This window comes from Pelodiscus sinensis, chromosome 17, assembly GCF_052426305.1.
Source record: "Pelodiscus sinensis isolate ZL-2025 chromosome 17, ASM5242630v1, whole genome shotgun sequence".
NCBI classification, from domain to species: domain Eukaryota; kingdom Metazoa; phylum Chordata; order Testudines; family Trionychidae; genus Pelodiscus; species Pelodiscus sinensis.
The window spans coordinates 11773380-11790919 of record NC_143068.1 but is presented as its reverse complement, the minus strand read 5'-3'; positions in this window follow the sequence as shown (position 1 = coordinate 11790919).

Below are 17540 nucleotides of genomic sequence, written 5' to 3'. Positions count from 1 at the left end.
CTTGATAGTTCATGTCTAACCTTGCTGTTGTCAGTTAGGCTACCTTTGTATAATTTGCTAAGAGGATGATGAAAACATGAGTCCAAATTAGAAGACAAGTTGTCCATGAACATTTTACCTTTTCCAATCCCTAGCAAAACAATTCTAATTTTGAGGTTTTTTTCAAGCAGCTTCATTTAAAACAAGAGTCTGGTAGGGCTAAAAGATGGAAAGAATTAGGCAGATGAGACAAAGCTGAGAGGAAAATCTCACAAGGGGAAGGGAAGCAGATCAAAAATTCAAAACTAATTTTCACCACAAGTTTCCAAAATTTCAAAAAGTCATTTGCATTCAAAACAGAAGCCAGTTTTGTTTACGCAGATCATTTTTTACCAAATAGTTTAGTGAACCTTTTAGTTATTTTCTTTCCTTTTTCTCCCCTCCCCTTTTTCCTTTTCCCTCTGAAAGCAGGGGTTGGGAGAAAGGACATAAATAATAACCAAAAAGAGAAAAACAACTAACTTTGTTGTTTTCCATCTTTTATAAAGAAACACAAAGTTGTAAAACAATTAAAATGTTTTGCAGAAATTAATGATTTTGAAGAAAAAACTTTTTATTGAAAAAAATGGCTTTCATTCAAAAACTTTCCATCAGCTCTAGTGAGGCGGGATTTAAAAAAAAATGAACAAAATGAAATTGTAAGTGGAGATATTGACTGTGCAGTCAAGATTAATACCTGTCTAGCCCTGGAATTCTTTGTTTGATGGTGGTAAACATCAATTGTTTTAGAAAAAGTAATAAATAATCCAGAGTGCATCTAATTACACAATATTGATATTATTCATTTCTACATCACCATAGCTGTTCATAGCTCTTATCAGCCAGTCCTGGAGGAAACATTTCCTTTTAGTCTTTCATAATCTTCCCTAGCTTTGACCACCAGCTTCTTGAGTGCTGGATTGTTCAGTTGGATGGATGGATCAGGCAAAAGCAGAGTACAGGGACCCAGGAGAGGAGATTCACATCAGAACTGGCCACTTGTACCCTCCAGGAATCAGCCTATCATGTAAGTAACAGAACTGCTACTTTGTGGAATAGGAGGATGTTGGTTTACATCTCACTGGCATTATTGCTAACCTCAAGAGGTCAAAACTCATGAGTCAGTTCTTCAAAATCATGAGATTTTAAAAACCATACAATTATGATTTTTAATGTCTTTTGACTTTTAATTCCCCTCCGATTCTCTTCCAATGTGTGCATGATAATTTCAGATTGATAAATCAACCTTCAATGTGAAAAAAAACCCTAACATCTCTCTCTGGATGCTTAGATGGAGACGCCATTTACCCTCCACTCACCCCTAACCAGGAAACTGCCATCCAGTTCCTATTATTGTCTTGATACTCTTCCCTCCTAGCTTACTCCCTTTGCTAAAGGAAGGGTTGGATGGTATATAGTTTGAGAACCAGTGACCTAATTGACTCATCATGATGCACCCTGGTAGCTAGAACAGGGATGGGGAACCTGTTTTGGGTGACCCACAGAAAAATCAGTCATGGGCCACACACCAGTGAGAAGCAAAAAACAAACAAAGAAAAAAAATCTCTCAGTGACACAGCCCCCGACTGAGGAGAAACACACTCCCCACATTCCCTTTGTACACCAGAGCCTAGGGGGGGTCAGCCTAGTAGATTTTGTGCTTCCAGACCCATGGTGGAGCAGCAGGGGGGCTGGAGTGCCAGCTCTGGCTCCCCAGTGCTGGGGGGGGGCACTGAGCCTTGGTGGGGCCACATCCAGGCAAGCAGGGGGCCACATCTGGCCCCTGTGCCTGAGTTTTCCCATCCTTGATCTAGAACTTAGATTACTTTTCATGGTTGATGAATTACAGATAAATACATTAAAAAACTTAAAACGTACACCAATAATTCATATAAGTCACACTGTCACAGTAAAAAAATCCATAGGATTGATGTAGGGTTTTGCAAGAACTAACAATTCCCTGAATCTGCAATTTCTCTGCCTGGGACTGTGCAGCACTCCCTGCTTACACACACACACACACACACACACATATGATGGTGGGGTGTGTGTGTGTGTGTGTGTGTGTGAAGTAGGGAGTGCTGTCCTCCCCCGGTTCCAAATACCCCCTCAGCTTCCCTCCTCACCCCCTACACCTCATTCCCCTGAAATCTCTAAATCCTCCTCCTGATTTCCTCTCTCCCTCCATCCCTTTTCACAGCATCTCTGGCTGCTCCTCACAGTCCTTGCATTCTGTCCAGCCACCTGAACCACACAGTGGCAGCCATTTTGTCTCTGGGCCTGGCTTGAATCTCATTGAAAAGAGTGGGAGGTGGCCTCCAGCTTTATGAAGGGCAATCTCACCTCCAGTGAGACTGTAAGGGAGTGGCAGCCATCTCAGTGGATTCAGCCTCACTGACAGTAAGAGGAGACGGTGGCCATTTTGAATGAAGGAAAATTATTGAGTTGGGAGCCTGTCATGTTTTCATGGGACAGGTTAAAAAAGTAAATCTCCAAATCTGCAAGGAAATCATGGAGTTGGCAATATAGCACTGGGGACTAGGGGAGATTTTCAAAGGCACAAATAGATGTCCAGCACCCAGCTCCCACTGGCTTTCAAAGGGCACCGAATTAATTACCTTTTGTGCCTTTGAAAATCACACTCATTTATTTATTATTAATTGTACTGTGATAGAACCACGAACACTAGTGGTCCACCTGCAACCTGAGGACCACATGCAGCCCATTGGGGTTCTATGTGTGCCCATGGGACAGTTTGTTTATCATTGCCCATACACAGGGTTGCCAGATTCCACTGGTGTCCGTGTTGGTTTTTATCTACCAGTATTACTGAAGTGACACTCACGTAAAGCAAGGACACGGGAAGTGAGGGGTATGCTGATTGCACACCACATTGACTGTGAGAGCCACGCACTCCCTCTACAGCCAATCAAAGCAGAGCTACGGTTCAATCAGCACACCCCACAAATTTTAGGTACTCATTCGCAAAAACTACCCTATCCCAGGAGAACATCTTGGATACAATAGCCTTGCAGCCCACTGAGATGAAGGAAGGCCACTCATGCAGTCCACCCAGTAGCCTAGATTGCCCAACTCCAGTCATGGCCCAAAACTCCAATGTACAGCAACAGCACAGCAAGACAATCCGTGCCCCAAACAGCTACCAATCTTTGCTTCCCAGTTTATTTAAATTCCTCTTCCCTGCAGTGAGTACCATGGCCACAAAGATGGCAACGTTACTTTTTTTAAATCATTCCTTCTTTAGAAATGGACACAGACCGACAAATATTTATTTGCAGCCAGTGTAATTACTCTTTCCTTGAAATACTGTCCCCAGCTCAGACAGTGACACTTGATGCAGGCTCGGTATTACCATGCTATCTGGGAGTGGATGCCCATCTTCAGTGTGTAACAGTCCTGGCTAGTCTCTGGAAGAAGCTGTTGTATTATATTTTAATCTATCCTTCAGTGGTTCTAGCTTTCAAGGTTGCTGTTATTTTACACCTCAGCAGACGTTCGCGGTGAACAAAATGAGGTTGCAATCCTCTCAGGAAAGCTGGCGAGAGTCACAAATCCATCTTTGGGGAAACAGATTTCAGTTTAGGTCCAAATAATTAGTTCTTCACCCAGGCCTTAAGATAAGCAGACTGTGTATGCGTCAGCACTAGCTGCAAAATAACATCCCAGAAAGACACATTATGCTTAGATTTCTTTTACACACGCTTTTATAAACAAGAGTTTTAGCAGGGAGATGTCAGCTGGGATCATTCTACTGAGTGCGTTGGAAATGACTCTTCGTTATGCAGCAACCACAACATGATACATAAAGCAAGAGCTGCACAAAGCTATGAACTCATTTTAATTTTACTGCCTCCAGTTTTCATGTATGTGCTGTAGATCATTTAACAGTAAAGTAATCAAACTTGTACAAACACCAACTGCTTTTACATTAGGCATCTGTCTTAATGCGTAAATCTTGTGTTTTTTCTCTCTCTTTCTGCTGTTAAGGACAGGGCTACAATAGAGGGCAAGTTCAAAGTAAGATACGCAACTCCAGCTACATTAATTGCATAGCTGGAGTCAATGTACCTTGATTTGAATTTTTGCACCATTCCCACAGTAGGAGATCAAGAGGAGAACGACTCACGTCGACTTCCCTTATTCTTAGTGAGGAGGAGGAATACCCGTTCCAACAGGAGGTGCCCTCTGCATTTAATTTAGTGGATCCTTACTAGACCCACTAAATCAAACACCAGAAGATCGACCTCAAGAGCAGCGATACACAAGGAAGTATACACATGGCCTAAAATTCCAACAGTAGTCATACACTTGCTCTAAACTGAAGGTCACCTAGGATTAGAAATACTTCTTCTCCACAACTTCTTTATTCTGCCTGCATATGTGATGCAGTAATATTAATAAGTAGTAATATTAATAAGTACTAATAAGTACTTTTTTCCTCCTTGGTGTGCCTTCAATTTATCATAGAGAGGGAGACTACAAACTGAGAACTTACCATAGATGTGCTGTAGCAGATAATCCAACCTGACAACACAAAGAGACAGACTGGGGGGGGAGGGGGGTGTTGATCTCTGCACTTCAGTAGTAGCAACTGGTCTCCATTTTAGGAAAGTTGCTAATGAATTGATGATCTCTGAGCACTGATTTTTTAAACAGAAAGGTAGTTAAGGAAAACACCCTGGGTTCTGTCCAGATGATTTGCCAGTGAATGAGATGAAAAATTCAGGAAATATGACATGGAAGTTATTATTTTCCAATGGCTTTTGTAATGTCTTCAAATTTTTTCTGTGTCATATTCCCTTCATGGAAGATTTCGTCAGTACAAAATAAGCATGAACTTCTACAGCAGCATGTGATTACTGGAAATTGGTAACAGAGCCTTTGATTTACAGATCTAGGTTCAACTCTGGTCAAAGTCAACGAGTGAAAGATCTGAAGACTCTTTGGTGCATTCACCATAATATATATATATATCAAGTACTAAGGGTTTTCTTTTTAATGGTTCTTTCCCCTGGTGATGGTAGTTAAAGTTTTCTGGTAACATTTCTCAGCACACAGCAATAAAATACTGGCAGATAAGGAAGGATGAAAGAAAGCATCTTCTGAAGAAAAGAAAAGTGATCAAGAGGGAGAGTGGAAAATTTAGTAGAGGTTGAAACACTCTAGTCCGGCATCTCTCGTCTGACAACATCTGTAGTCTGACATGATTTTAGTTAGTCAGATGCCCACTTATAATGGGTGTGGCCCAGTTTCCCACAGTCCAGCGGTAAAGTTTGTTTACAGCTGCCAGTCCTGGTTCTCAGTGTTCTGTGCTGTTATTTATCTCTACTTTACCCTCCATATTTTCTTAGAATCCAGCAAGCAGTGGAAGTGTTGGTAATGCTGGTAAGCATGGTTTTTATGCTTTATCTACTTATTTCCTTGTACCAATACAGTAAAATTGTGTAACAACAATAAGGCTGCGTCTACACTGGCAAGATTTTGTGCAAAATCTTGCCGCCCGTCTACACTGGCCGTGAGTATTTGCACAAGAACACAGATGTTGTACTGTATGAAATCAGTGCTTTTTGCGCAAATACTCTGATGCTCCCGCTCAGGGATAAGGCCTCTTGCGCAAGTGTAACATCAATTTCTTGCACAAGAAAGCCCGATGGCTAAAATGGCCATCAGAGCTTTCTTGCGCAAGAGAGCATCTACACTGGCATGGATGCTTTTGCACAAAAGCAAATCTTTTGTGCAAAGGCACATGCCAGTATAGACGCGTATTTGCGCAAAATCATGCCAGTGTAGATGCAGCACTTTGTTATGAAGAGAGCTGATAACCCTTGACTATGTATAGGCTTATAGAGGATATATCAGTACAGTCATACATTATTAAGCAGCATTGCAAGCGCAGTTCCATTTATTCGCCTCAATGAAATAAAAATAAAGAGACCCACTTGCTACAATATTGGCCTTTCATGGTTCAGCAAATTCTCTGGTTCAGCACCCATTAGGTCCCAAGGGTACCAGACTAGGGAGGTTCAACCTGTAATATAAAATTCAGGATGTCATGGGGCAGATTAAAACTCAAACTCTCTCCCAAGCAAACAGATTAAAACAGTCCCATAACACTGAGCTATTTATTGCCATTTGAAAGATACCAAAGTCTTGTTTACCCTCCAGAAAACTGCTGCATTGGTGGGTTTTAAAATAAGTCTTTTTAAGGTCTTATTCCATGATCATGTACAATATTAGATTTTGACCTGTAGGACTTTTCCCGATCCTTCATTTCTCTCTCTCCCTCTGCTCAGTATGATGCAAATAGTCTACTTTCTGAAACCTTTGCATGTCCTAAAAACAATTTCCAACATTCAAGAGCTTGTTAGTTTTCCCTTTCCCACCACTTTCCCCACCCCAGAGTGGGAGAGGAAAAGACAGGTAAAGCACCAGCAAAACATAGCAGATTGTTTCTATAGACATCCTTTGCAAACTTTTGTCACTAGTGACTTGCTTCTTTCATGACAATTTGGGAAGTGACTACCATATATGTACCCCAGGAGCCAACTCCAGGAACCAGTCATGGCTCAATCACTATTTTTCCCATTGTCCCTTGTGTTGCTCTGAGAGGTGGAGAAAGTGACCTATTGCTGTCTATCCCAGGAGCAGGTTACTTAGAATCATAGAATCATAGAGCTGAAAGAGACCGCAGGAGATCATCAAGTCCAGCCCCCTGCCCAAGGCAGGACCAATCCCAACTAAATCAACCCAGCCAGGGCTTTGTCAAGTGAGACTTAAAAACCTCTAGGGATGGAGATTCCACCACCTTCCTAGGCAACCCATTCCAGTGCTTCACCACCTTCCTAGTGAAATAGTTTTTCCTAATATCCAACCTTGACCTCTCCCATTGTAACTTGAAACCATAGCTCCTTGTTCTGCCATCTGTCAATAATGAAAACAGCCTCTCTCCTTCCTTCAGGAAGTTGAAGGCTGCTATCAAATTCCCCCTCACTCTTCTCTTCTGCAGACTAAACAAACCCAAATCCCTCAGTCTCTCCTCATAGGTCATGCGCTCCAGCCCCCTAATCATTTTGGTCACCCTCTGCTGGACTCTCTCCAATGTGTCCACATCCTTTCTATAGTGGGGGGCCCAGAACTGGACACAATACTCCAGATGTGGCCTCACCAGAGCCGAATAAAGCTTCAAACAAAATCACTTCTCTAGATTTGCTGGCAATGCTCCTCCTAATGCAACCTAATATGCCATTAGCCTTCTTGGCTACAAGGACGCACTGTTGACTCATATCCAGCTTCTCATCCACTGTAACCCCCAAGTCCTCTTCTACAGAACTGCTACTTAGCCGGTCGGTCCCCAGCCTGTAACAATGCTTGGGATTCTTTCATCTCTAGTGCAGGATTCTACACTTGTCCTTGTTGAATCTCATCAGATTTATTTTGGCCTAATCCTCTACTCTGTCTAGGTCACTCTGGACCCTATCACTGCCCTCCAGTGAATCTACCTCTCCCTCAACTTAGTGTGATCGGCAAACTTGCTGAGAGTGCAATCCATCCCCTCATCCAGGTCATTAATAAAGATATAGAACAACAGCGGTCCTAGAACTGAACTTTGGGGCACTCCGCTAGAAACCTACTGCCATCGTGACACCGAGCCATTGATCACTACCCACTGGGCCGGCCTTCTAGCCAGCTTTCTATCCATCTTACCGTCCATTTATCCAATCCACATTCCTATAACTAGCTGGCAAGAATATTGTGGGAGACCATGTCAAAAGCTTTGCTAAAGTCAAGCTATCCACTGACTTTCCCATATCCCCAGAGCCAGTTACCTCATTATATAAGCTAATCAGATTGGTCAGGCACGACTTGCCCTTCATGAATCCATGTTGACTATTCCTGATAACTTTCCCCTCTTCCAAGTGCTACAAAATGGATTCCTTGAGGATCCCCTCCATGATTTTTCCGGGGACTGAGGTAAGGCTGCCAGGCCTGTAGTTTCCTAGATTGTCCTTCTTCCCTTTTTTAAAGACGGGTATTATATTTGCCTTTTTCCAGTCAACCGGGATCTCTCCCAATCTCTACAAGTTTTCAAAGATAATGGCCAAAGGCTCAGCAATGAAATTTGGCAACTCCCTCAGTACTCTTGCATTAAATCCTGACCCATGCATTTGTGTGTGTTTAACTTTTCTAAATAGTTCCTAACTTGTTCTTTTCTCACCAAGGGCTGTCCACCTCCTTCCCATACTGCATTGCCTACTGCATTAGTCTGGAAGCTGACCTTATCTATGAAGACAGAGGCAAAGAAAGCATTGAGTACTTCAGCTTTTCCCACATTATCTGTCACTAGGTCACCTCCAACATCCAGTAAGGGACCCACACTCTCTCTGATCACCCTTTTATTGCTAACATGCCTGTAGAAACCTTTCTTGTTACCCTTCCCATCCCTTGCTATTTGCAATTCCAATTGCACTTTGGCCTTCCTGATAACTCCCCTGCATTCTGGAGCAATATATTTATACTCCTCCATAGTCATCTGACCAAGTTTCCACTTCTTGTAAGCTTCCTTTTTGTGTTTAAGTTCACCAAGGATTTCCCCAGTAAGCCAATCTGGTCGCCTACCATATTTGCTTTTCTTGCTGCGCAGCAGGATGGTTTCTTCCTGTGCCTTCAATAAGGCTTCTTTAAAGTACTACCAGGTCTCCTGGACTCCTTTCCCCTTCATGTAATCATCCCAGGGAATCCTGACCATCATTTCTCTGAGGAAGTCAAAGTCTGCTTTTCTGAAGTCCAGGGTGTGTATTTTGCTACTCTCCTTTCTTCCTTTGGTCAGGATCCTGAAATCTACCATCTCATGATCACTGCTTCCCAGGTTGTCACCCACCTCTACTTCCCCTACTAGTTTCTCCCTGTTTGTGAGCAGCAGGTCAAGCTGCACATGGCCTCTGGTCTGTTCCTTCAGCACTTGTACCAGAAGTTATCCCCAACATTCTCCAAAAAACTTCCTGGATTGTCGGTGTACTGCTGTATTGGTTTCCTAACAGATGTCAGAGTGATTAAAGTCCCCCATGAGAACCAGGGCCTATGATCTTGAAGCTTCTCTCAGTTGTCTGAAGAAAGCCTTGTCTACTTCATCCACCTGATCCAGTGGTCTATAGCAGACACCAACCACAATATCACCCCTGTTGTTTCCACCTTTAAACTTAAGCCATAGACTCTCAAAAGTCTTTTCTCCCTCTATATACTGGAGCTCTGAGCAATCATACTGCTCTCTTACATATAATGCAATTCCTTCTTTTCTCCCCCGCCTGTTCTTCCTGGACAGTTTATACCCTTCCATGACAGTGCTCCAGTCATGTGAGTCATCCCACCAAGTCTTCATTATTCCAATCAAATCATAGTTATTTGACTGGGCCAGGGCTTCTAATTCTTCCAGTTTGTTTCCCAGGCTTCTTGCATTTGTGTAAAAACACCTTATATAACCAGTTGATCACCCTACCTTCTCCATTCGAATCAGTGGTCCTCCTTTGTTGCTTGTTCCTCCTTGTGTTTCTTCCCAGTATCCAACTTCCTCAGTTGTGCTACTCAGCACATTGGAGAGGAAAGGGGGGTAGAACCAAAGCTCTGTCCCTATGTCATGATCAGAAGCTGTGCTGACCAGCACCCAGTGACTAAGAGGTTAACTCAGGTACCTAGCAAAGGTGTTGGGCAGTCAGCCAATAACAATGCAGGTAAGAATTTCAAACTGGAAAAGAAGGGTTTTTCTCTCTCTCTTCTTTGTTTGAGATTAGAGCAGTTTCTCCCAGGTAATGAGGGAGATGGGAGGCGCTTCTCTCTCCAGGAATGGACTTCTTAAAATGTGTAAGTAGGGAAAAGTCAGGGTTTATTGTTTTCCTTGTTTGAGAGTTTGGAAAACATGTCCGAGCTGGCTAATTGTTTTCCTCTTTTGTAACTAAGGATTACAGCTTAGGGACTTTCCCTGAGTATCTATATCAAATGATGGCTCTTTTCATCTAGCCAGTTTACTATGCTTGCAACTGTACTTTTGTTTTGATAATAAAAAATTGTTTTTTGTATTCTAATTAACTGGTATTGATTGATTCTTGTGTCCTGGAAGGTCTGGCTGTCTGTATGTGCATGCCTCTGACTGAGGGGTCAGCTACCAGAGACTGCAGCTTGTTTTTCTCTTTTCTTTTTCAAGCTCTCTTGGGGAAAAAGAGCTGGGGTACCCCTGGGTTGGTTTCAAGTGTCTACCCTTGTTGTGTTTTTATTTTGGGAATCAAAAGCACTTGATGGTGGCAGCAAGTCCCCCAAAATCTGGAAATTAGGATTTTGGGGGGAAATTTTGTAAGTAGTGCCTGTAGAGGCAAGATTTTGGAGTGTTCGTGCAGGCCCCCAACTTCTGTATTCACAGTGCCAGAGTGGGGAACAGACTTGACACCCTACTAGCCGACTCTTCCATCAACCCACAGGGAGTACTGGCTTTTAGAAGGCTGCTCTTGGGCCCTTACACTGTGACTTACAATGAAGGATTTGTGACCCTTCAAATGCTGCACAAGTGTTCCACAAGGCCTTTCATCCTTTTAGTAGTCTTTGGTGCATTTCTCAAAAATCTTTTAATCATTCCTTCCTATGTAACATTAAAACCAGATATTTAGGTATTGAAAGTAGCACCTCAGCGTCTTCAGAACTAAGAGCCAATCAGGTGTGCAGTCAAAGAACCCCCTCCCCCTTATCCATAAGTCAAGTTCTCTTGTTCACGGTTTGAATTATTTGTGCCCAAAACACAGACAGACACAGACACACATATATTCATGCCCTTCCACCTTCCCCTCTCCTCCCTTCCATTTGTTTTTTATCACTGCTAATGATGCTGATTCGGTCTGTCATGTTTTTTTATGTAGGTAAATTTCTTATCAGATGTGGGACAACACTTGTCAATGAGGCATTTCTTGAAAGACTCAGAGGGTAAACAGTTATATTATCATTTGTGTCTGCATTAACATTTTGATTGTCAGAGCCCTCTTCACTTATTAGTGTTTCCATGTTGTCAAGGTTGTTGAAGGGAATTCTGGGCTGCTGGCTCATAACAAAATTACTACTGTCCTCACCATTTCCTTCAATGTCCACTGAAGCATTGCGGAGTAAAAAGGGTGGGAAATGAAGTTAGACCCAAGAAGAGGAGGCATTAAAGTATGGTTCAATGCTGGAACCAGCGACTCTGTACAAATGACATTGGGGAGTTCCCTGCCACTTTGCCTTTAGATGGTTTCTATTTCAAATCCGATCATTGTGCAAGTAAAAATATCATTTTTCTCATTGCCTGCCCTGCACACTCAGCTGGGACTCAAAGTCCAGCTGGGTTCTTCCCTTCCAATACAGCATCAAAAGAAAGAAAGACTCCACAGTCAAAATGTCTAACAGATTGTAAGTGCTTTGGGGCAGGAACCATCTTTTTGTTTTCTGTTTATACAGCACCTAGAAAACTGGAGATTAGGCAGGGGTTGGGCAGTCCCACAATATAAATAATACATTATAATAAATTATGTCCTTAGTAATACCTGTGCGAACTCATTGATTGATTAGAATTTGATAAACAATCCTGCTGAGGAGACACGAAAAAATGGAACACATAGGTTCCTCTCTCTGTGTAGCTCTGGTTCTGAAAGGTTAACCAAAAACTTTTTTTTGATCACTACAGCAAGATGAGATTCTGAATGCAGAAAGGGCAAATCTAAGCTGTCACCATTTTTACATAGTCATTTTTCATGTACACAGAGATTCGATAACTCACATGCCTTACAACTCAATATGGGTTTATCCCCAGGAATTGGTGAGCATTCTGGGTACGCCTTCAAATTTTGCAGTAGCATTTGAGAGCTGCTGAAAATTGGGTCTTTTCAGCCTCTCCTTTCTATGATTTAATGAGAGCCACCATTCCCTTGGAACTATCACAACAAGGTCATTTATCAGAATAATAGACAATCATGATATAGCCAAATATTTCATAGAAACTCAGAAGAGCTATCTAGTCAGTTTCACAAACCTTTCCCATGATGTTCCATGTTGAAGCCTTGTCTGAGGATATGTCTAGACTGCAGGCTTCTTTTGGAAGAAGCTTTTCTGGAAGAGATCTTCCGAATAAACTTCTTCCGAAAGAGAGCGTCCATGCTGCCAAAGCGCATCGAAAAAGCTATCTGCTATTTTGAACGATAGCATCCACACTGAATGGACGCCATCTCACATTCAATCTGTGATTACTATGGATGGAGTGGCCACCAAGGCACCTGTGATTTTTCCTCTTTCCTTTTCTTTCACAACGCCCTCTTCCCCATCCACGCACACCTTTTTCTGAAAGAGCTCTTTTGGAAAAAAGCTTCTTCCTTCTAGAAGGAGGTTTACCAATGTTGGAAAACCCCCTCTGTTCTTTCAATTTTCTTTCAAAAGAATTTCAATTGCAGTGTGGACGTAAGTGAAGTTATTTTCGGAAAAACGACTGTTTTTCTGAAAAACCTCTGTAGAGTAGACCTAGCCTGAGGCGTTAGAAAGTCCCTCCAAGCAGGTTCTCAGAATGATGCTTGTACACAGAAAATTTGCTTTGTTCCAAATAGAAGTTTAAATAAACCACACTTTAAGGGTAAAATAATATAAAGGACAAAAACATCTGGCCTAGGAATTTTTCAGTCTTGTGTGGAAATGAAATATAAAAGCAGTGAGTTTTAGGAAGAATTCCACCCCTTCTTATGCCCAGAAACTATGGGCACAAACTAGGTGCTCATTTGCACAGGAACTTGCTCGAATAGGACATCACTAGCAAAAGCCAATGCATCCCGACTTTGACAAATGACACATTCAATATTCTGAGTTACACACCATGCAGTAGAGTTTTCTTGTTATCTTTTCAAACTCCACTCACGCCGAGTTAAATAATACAATTAAACAGGGACGTGGGGGAAAGAATGGGGCCAGAGAGAAAAGAGAGATTTTCAGACGAGATTTGATAAGAGCTAGAGAGTCAATGAGGCAAGGAGACCTGCCACTTCTTTTCAGCAGTATCCAGCCATCAGGAGCTCCACAAGCAGCTTCAAAGGTTATTGTGTTTACCACTGCTATTTCCAGCAGACAGTGTCTACAGCATCATTCTTTATTCTCCACTTTTTGGGGAATTTGTGTGTGACCATTTTTTGTCTTAAGTGGTTTTTCTTGGCAATGTTATTTCCCAGATTAAATCAGCAGCAAATAGAGGAGTTCACTTCAGATAATGGACCAGTTATTTTGCCATGTCCAGGATTTCACTGGAGGGTTCCCTCGGCTCCCATGATGTGCCTGTTGCTTATAAAATTCTAATTAGCACGTACGACGCATCACACGATCACTGCTTCCATAACTCAAAGGTATGCGAGTCATAATGCACTAGCAGTGCAAATTTTACACAAGTTGCTCAGTTGTTGTAGCTTTGAATCTGGTGAGCTGGTGGAAAGGACAAGAACAGCTGGGCCTGGCATTTTTCAGTCTTGTGTGGAAACAAAGTGTAAGGAGTGAGTTTTAAGAAGAATGCAGTATACCTGGAAATAGCCATCTAACCACGCCCTCCCATTGACATCATGCCCTCTACTCTACTTAAAGATTTTTCTATCAGAAGAATCAATCAAATAATTTATCCACACAAAATGTGTGGTGAAGGTTTGGTGTAATGCCTGTAGAATGGAATCCCTATGTACCAAAAAAAATGAGTTGTACATTGGGCACCGAATGGCACTGATGCTAGAGTATGCAGATAGTTATCATCATCCGTAACTTTACTCCCATGTAGAATAGTAATAGAGATGTAGCCGTGTTAGTCCTGTCTTTTGTTTCAGCAAGACCAGACTATGCAGCACTTTAAAGACTAACAGGATGGTTTATTAGGTGATGAGCTTTCGTGGGCCAGACCCACTTCCCACAATTTGATCTGAGGAAGTGGGTCTGGCCCACGAAAGCTCATCACCTAATAAACCACCCTGTTAGTCTTTAAAGTGCTACATAGTCCTGTCTTTTGTTTACTCCCATGGATATTCATGGCATTGGCCTTTACTGCATCCTGCGATAGAGCTATTCCTCCCTCACATCCTTCAGGCAGCCAGCACATTGGTATTGTGTCAGTGAGATACAGCACTAAAGGGGCGGAGCCTAGAGGAAGAGCCAACCTAACATCTACACATCTTTGTTTTACAGGTGCAAATGTTGATGATTGTACAAACCCAACAGACAGGGTTCTGCACACACGAGGGGGTAGCACCTGCCCAGAGTACACTCATGAACCTACACAGACAGGGATCTTCCCCAAAAGCAAGTGTAATGTCTGGTCAGTGCAGGGTAAATTTTCAATGCAGCTAAGAGACATAAGAGCCTACAGAGCCGTCCTTACCCATACACAGAATATGCAGTTGCACAGAGCACCTGAAAATTTGACACCTCTTCCTATGCCTGTCCCATGGCTTTACTTCCTCTGGAGAGGATGTAGTCAACTTAAAAGTGAAAAAGCCTGCCAGAGCTATTAGCAGAACACAGAATCCATGAAAGAGCCATTCAAGTGGTAAGGAAGCCATTTAACAGGCATTTGCCAACCCCAGTTATATCCTTGTCATCTTCTGAACTTACTGTGATAATCTACAGAACTTTCATTTAAAATTTCCTTTAAAAATAATTCATTAGTGCATTGCTGAAGATTATAAAATCACAGCTCTAAAACATCATTCTCCTGCCCCTGACACCATCAGGCATAGGGGGCACTAATTTAATACTATTGTGTAAAGACCCATCAGTCCTAAGGATGGCCCTGAAACTAAGTCTTATTTTCAAAAGTGACACTTAAGAACTCAATTCTCAATGAAAGCCAGTGGAACTTTGTGCATAAAAGAGGCATCACAGAAGTGGTGTTTTTAGCTGAGAGAGGGTAGAAAGTCCCGCTGCTCGCTGAGCTGGTCCATTGCCATGAGCATACATGTGCTAGTGTAACTGTAGACATTGATCCAGGAGCAAGTACTGCGCTTTGTTGGCAATAGCCTAGCTGAGAGCCTTCACCGCCAAACTGGGTCTGTGATTGTTTTAGTCGGCTTGACCAGAGATCCCTGTTCTGACTCCTTGGCCAGAGCTGGTACAGAATACAGCGAGAACATACACACAGCCAACAACTGACCACAGTGCCCTAGGTCCCTTTCTAGCTGTAGCCACACTTTCAGCAATGGAAGGAACACAAGGAATATTCCTAACGTCTCTGTAAGACGTAAAGGCAGTCAAGCCATCGAGCTAACTTTTTTAAAGGTCCTTTAATCAAATTAGGTTATTACGATAACCCCTGCAGCAAACTGTAAACTTGCCAGGTCTCCTTTATTCAAGTGCAGCCTCTCATTTAACCGTAATCTCCTTCCCAAGTGTATAAGGCTCTCTGCCTTTTTGCTGAAAGCTGATTGAGTTGGAGTTTTCATCAATATCCGAGATGCAAAATTGGTCATGGGCTTACGGAGCTGCTTAGAATGCAAGAGAGCTGATAAACTCCAATCAATTGCATGGGGGAAGGCACTTCAGATTTCATCACTCTCATGAAGGGGGTGGAGGAGCCGCTGTGCTTATGTGTCACTTCAGGAGATGTCAGCTCCATGCCCTTGAAGAGTACAATATTGGCAAGTTCTAAACCAGATCTAAGACCCAACCCTAACTATTTAAGCACTACACCCTCATGGAAGATTGGTTTGATTTCCTGTCCTGGTGCTAGATCCAGACCTAATCCCTACAACCTGATCTAGCAAGGACCAGGAGTTTTATGAATGACACACTCAGCTCCTGAAGAGATGAAAGAGCTGTAGATCACTCAAGAATGACCTATGGCAGAATGGGATGTATTGGCAGCGCAAGGATAACCGGAAGGATGATGGCCAAGGCACCGGGGCTGTGAGGGTAGAGGGAGATTTATTCCCTGGGATGATGCTACCAACACCCAGAGGGAATCCACAGAGTTCTGGTGCAGATAAGCCAGTAATGCTGCAGAACGAATCCTCCAGGTTAACAATACCCGGGATGCCTTCCCAGCTCCACACTCCATCTAGCAAAGGGTTCCTTATTAAAAAACACATGAATTTTATGCTGGCAAAATGTTGCAGGTTGGCAGCCTAGCAAACTGAAGCCTGCTGTTTGTGTGCAGAATGGGGTGCAATATGGCAAGCAGCTGAGCAAGTTTCCCTTCAGGCTGCCTCTGTCCCGCCTCCATCACTCAACTTCTGTACTCCTCTGAGTCACGCGCTTCAGATTGGAGCAGCTCTGCTGACAGGGTTTCTTCATCTAGGACCCCTGCTCTGCAGAGATGAGGCTCAGGGGCAGAGGAACACCCTGATTTCAGCCCTTCCCTCGCCCTTCCACACGCCCTGCACAGCTAGCAGGAGAATCCTGAAAGCGGCTCAGCTGCAGGACAGAGCAAAGTGGGGGGGGGGGGGCAACTGGCTATAAGTATTCACCTCTGCTAATCAGCTGGGCAGACTGGAGAGAAATGCTTGACAGGTTGGATCCAGGTCCCGGGCCCACTCCTGTTCTAGGGCAACAGAACAGCTCAAGCGCAATGGCCGTCCCGCTTCTCCCTCCAGAGGTGCTGTAGGGTTGGGTCATTTGTTGACAGACTCACCTGTTCATTGGGAGCTGGGTTGAGCCTCCAAATTCTCCTTATGTTCCTCCTGTAGACAATCATGGAACACTATTGAGAATGCAGAATGTGTCCTGTCTGGTGAAGAGCAGCAGAAATCCCCAGCACTTTGAGTGCAGTATCCTATCCCGCACATATTTCTCTTCTTGCCAGGAGAAAATCTGCTGCTCTAACGTTCTTTACACTGCAGACAGGTCCAACCACATGTGCTGTCTCCCCAGAAACTTCACTGACTTCCTTTCCTTTGCTGAGACCCTGGGAGGGATGGGGGAGCTAGGAGGAAAAATTTCTTCATATCTTTTAAAATGAAATAAAAAAGATCCCAACCTCCCATTTCCAACCAAGCTATGATGCCATCCGGCACCAAACTTCTGCTTCTCAAGTTCATGGTGACATGATGACATGCATTCCACTGGGCCATACTGGTCTTTCAAATGCCCTCCAAGGGGAAGAAAATAGTGTGGTGCTTTTACAGCACTCAGGCTGAAACACTAAGAACTAACAGTGGCTGTGCACTGTTCTCCAATTGCCCTGGTGCAGAGACTTCCAAAAAGGCTTTAAGGTAAACGCACATCATTTCTGCTGAGGAGCAGTATTAGTCACGTACCGGTAAGCAATAGGCTTAAAGATATGAAGATCTACCTGGTCCATCCGTTAGGGCTTTAAAAGAAAACCATTGCTCCAAAGTTATTTTAACATAAGAACATACAGAAGAATGGCCAAAGGTCCATCTAGTCACTGTCTGCCTACAGTGGCCAATACCAGATGCCCCAGAGAGAGTGAACAGAACAGGGAATCTTCAAGCAATCCCCCTCCCGCCACCTGTTCCCAGTCT